This window comes from Galeopterus variegatus, unplaced genomic scaffold (assembly GCF_000696425.1).
Source record: "Galeopterus variegatus unplaced genomic scaffold, G_variegatus-3.0.2 Scaffold3835, whole genome shotgun sequence".
NCBI lineage: Eukaryota > Metazoa > Chordata > Mammalia > Dermoptera > Cynocephalidae > Galeopterus > Galeopterus variegatus.
This window is the reverse complement of record NW_007729946.1, coordinates 48,957-52,933: the sequence shown is the minus strand read 5'-3', so window position 1 is coordinate 52,933 and position 3,977 is coordinate 48,957. Positions and strand designations below refer to the sequence as shown.

Below are 3,977 nucleotides of genomic sequence, written 5' to 3'. Positions count from 1 at the left end.
CAGTCTGGAAACTAGGAAAGAGATTGTGGCTTTCCATTGAGAAAGCTGACAGTGGCCTTCAAGAACACCACTTGACCTCTTTTGGGGGGATATAGAAGTCAAGCAATAGCCTTGTTGGCGCTGCTCTCTTGCCCTTGGGAACACTCTGGTTTATTACCCATCACAATAGACCCCCTCGGGACTGGGCCTCCAGGTTGCCATTCCAACCTTACTGCCATTTCAGTAATTATGTCTATCTTGTCCCCGGTTACTCTGGGATCCTGCCATTCCCATTGACACAAGGGAGTCCAGTTTCATGACAGCACCTCTAGTGTCAGCCCTGGTCTACCCACAGAGAAGAGCCACTGCCGAGCTTCTCGCTGAGGCCAGTGCCCCTCGCCTACACATTCCTGATCTCTTTAGTGGAGGGAGCATCTGTCTCAGGCCTGTTCTACTGCTTCCTGCAGATGCACGTTAGCCAGGTCTTGCAGCTCCCTTGGTGAACAATCCCTTTCCTCCCTTCTCAGAGTCAGCACTGCCCCAGCCAGGCCATGCTTGGACTAAAACCTTGTTATAGGTCTAGTGACCAGGAAGAGAGATGGGGGCAGACCTCAAGGAGAACAAGTATTGCCTTAGAAGACATCTACCTCAGTGGCCTCTGCATGGTCTTCAGGCAAGGTGGGGGTTGGGGGGTGGAAAGCTATCTTTAGCAAGGGAAAATGGGCCACTTCTTCAGGTCTACAGGGTTGGGGGAATGTGGGGGCTCAGTGTCCTTAAGCACATCACCCAGATAAACCCAATCCAAGCCAGAGGGTCCCAGTCCTGACACTTCTCATGTTTCTTCATCATGGCATTAACTGTGCTCAGCAGAACCGATGAATTCCACAGTCCTTATAGTAACCCTTTCTCCCATGTATCTCAAGTGCTCAAGGTACTGCATGAGCTGGGGTGTCCCCTCAACCAGTATCCTGTCCTATGTATTCATCAATACAGCAGCCAGAGGTACATAAGTACAGCAGCCACCACTCACTACCCACAAAGGGGTCCATGTTGCTACCTGATGGGCAAGTAACCCAAGCCCAGAATCCCACCTTTAGGCTCCACTTCCCAGGACTACTGTCAACATCNGCACAGGTGAGTCAGAGGGCTCCAGCAGCCGAAGGGTCATCCTCCAAAGAAGAGTTGAATGGTGCAGACTGCTGGAGCTGAAAGCTGGGGAACAGGGGGACAAAAGAATGTCAAACAGGATCTGAGAGGATCTGGCTGGTTGAGTCTTCCAATCAAGGAGTCTCCAGGCAGGGATAGGTCAATAGTGGTGAAGTGACCATTGCAGCGCTCCAGGCTGCAGTTGGACTGAACTGATGCAAAGCTCATCCTTACAATATGTCAGAACTGGGTTTCTCAAGCATTTACCCTCCAGTCCCCATCCCTCTCATGAGGGTTTTACTGAATAAATCTCTTCCCCAGCCAAGGGCCTCAGGCTGGAAGGAAGGGTCTGGGTGGGGAGCACTGGGCAATGGGCCTGAATGATAACTTCTTTACTCTAGAATAACCAGGAAAGTTTTCCTTTGAAACGACACAAAATCCAGAGGTGAAAACACAAAGACAGGATACTGTATTTCTTCATTTTAATTTATTTTTCATTTTTTGTTTCTCACTTACCAACACATGTGTAAAATGTAGCAGGCTGTGTTAGTAAAAGAGAAGCAGGGAGGGAAGAGGGGCAGGAACTAGGCAGCCACAGGTGGGAAGTCAGGTGGAGCGGGAAGTGCTTGGGGGCCCGGGGGTGGCCGACTCCTCCACAGCCCCACCTTCCCACAAGGCATCAGCCACTGCTGCTGCTCTTACAGCCCTACCCCAGACGATTTGGTAAACGCAGTAAAGAGCATTTCTGTTGCCCCCAGTCCTTGTTCCCAACATTCCTCCCTCAGCCCCAGCCACAAGGCAGGGTCTACCTGGGCAACCCCCCTCCCCTCCGTAGCCTGGGCCAGGACAGCACCACCCCTGGGTCTTAAGGTGCCAACTCCTGGGCAGCATCTGAGAAGCCTAGGGCTGGTGGATCCCAGGGAGGCCGGGGGGGGGGGGAGGGCTGCCCCGAGCCCATTCTGGGGGGACCCCTCTCCTGGACCTTGGAGAGCACCCCCAAGTGCCCTCTGCTTCAGCCACAGGCTTTTGTGGAAGCTGGGGAACAGGGGGACAAAAGAATGTCAAACAGGATCTGAGAGGATCTGGCTGGTTGAGTCTTCCAATCAAGGAGTCTCCGGGCAGGGATGGGTCAATAGTGGTGAAGTGACCATTGCAGCGCTCCAGGCTGCAGTTGGACTGAACTGATGCAAAGCTCATCCTTACAATATGTCAGAACTGGCTTTCTCAAGCATTTACCCTCTCACGAGGGTTTTACTGAATAAATCTCTTCCCCAGCCAAGGGCCTCAGGCTGGAAGGAAGGGTCTGGGTGGGGAGCACTGGGCAATGGGCCTGAATGATAACTTCTTTACTCTAGAATAACCAGGAAAGTTTTCCTTTGAAACGACACAAAATCCAGAGGTGAAAACACAAAGACAGGATACTGTATTTCTTCATTTTAATTTATTTTTCATTTTTTGTTTCTCACTTACCAACACATGTGTAAAATGTAGCAGGCTGTGTTAGTAAAAGAGAAGCAGGGAGGGAAGAGGGGCAGGAACTAGGCAGCCACAGGTGGGAAGTCAGGTGGAGCGGGAAGTGCTTGGGGGCCCGGGGGTGGCCGACTCCTCCACAGCCCCACCTTCCCACAAGGCATCAGCCACTGCTGCTGCTCTTACAGCCCTACCCCAGACGATTTGGTAAACGCAGTAAAGAGCATTTCTGTTGCCCCCAGTCCTTGTTCCCAACATTCCTCCCTCAGCCCCAGCCACAAGGCAGGGTCTACCTGGGCAACCCCCCTCCCCTCCGTAGCCTGGGCCAGGACAGCACCACCCCTGGGTCTTAAGGTGCCAACTCCTGGGCAGCATCTGAGAAGCCTAGGGCTGGTGGATCCCAGGGAGGCCGGGGGGGGGGGGAGGGCTGCCCCGAGCCCATTCTGGGGGGACCCCTCTCCTGGACCTTGGAGAGCACCCCCAAGTGCCCTCTGCTTCAGCCACAGGCTTTTACTCATGAGGACGTTAAAGGGCCACGATGGGCTTGGGAACATGGCAACGGAGGCCTAGAACCTGCCCCAACACCTGCCGGAACCCTGGGTTCCCCTGGAGAGAAGGTCTTACCTTCAGCCCAGAGCAGGGTTTCCCGGCATTTATTTGCACACTGACCCCGTGGACACTCTGACCCTGTGTTTATGAACACAAGCTTTTTCATCAGAATGATATCCACCCTGATGAATTTTCATCCTAGAAAGTATTTTCAAGGCAAATGCCACTGAGGACAATTCAACGCCTTCATCAGTTTTCTACATAGTGCAGATAAGTTTCCTTTTTCCCCGTTTTTCTCCTTGAAATAATTTTCACCAGGATCAAATCTTTTCCATCTGCGGTTCACCACATGCATTTGATTCCCCGGTTAGTGTTCGGTCCGCGTCAAATGTCACCAATTCCCTGTCACTGGGAGTTTTCTCTATTGACTCTCATTTCTCGAAGTCCAGTTTTCTTTGGGGGTCGGGGGGATGTGGCGACCCTCTTGGCAATCTCGGTTCTCAATAGCTAATGTTTCCCACGTGCTGCTTCGGCCACAGTCGGCTTTTCTCTGTGGATGGTATCTGGGGGTTCATCTGTGAACCTGGCACTTCTCAAGGAATCCGGGAGTTGATGGGAGCCTCCCTCCCGCCCCACTCCCAGGGCTATTCCAGGATGTCTTGAGACCATGAACCGGGGTCGGGCACGCGTCCCACTCCGCACGGTACTTCCCAGGCGGACGATCGCCGCCTCTGCCCCAGCCCCGCGAGCTTCCCAACCCGGCCCGCCCCGCCTGGCTCCGGGTCCCGCGGCCTCACGGTGCCTTGTCCGCGACCGCGGCGGCCCTGCTGTAC

General features: G+C 53.7%; 1 protein-coding gene across 1 annotated transcript in view; it reads right to left on the bottom strand.

Moving 5' to 3' along the window:
• Positions 1 to 3,977, bottom strand: part of ZNF853 (zinc finger protein 853) — a 90,358-nt gene that overhangs the window by 81,137 nt on the left and 5,244 nt on the right. The window lies entirely within an intron of this gene.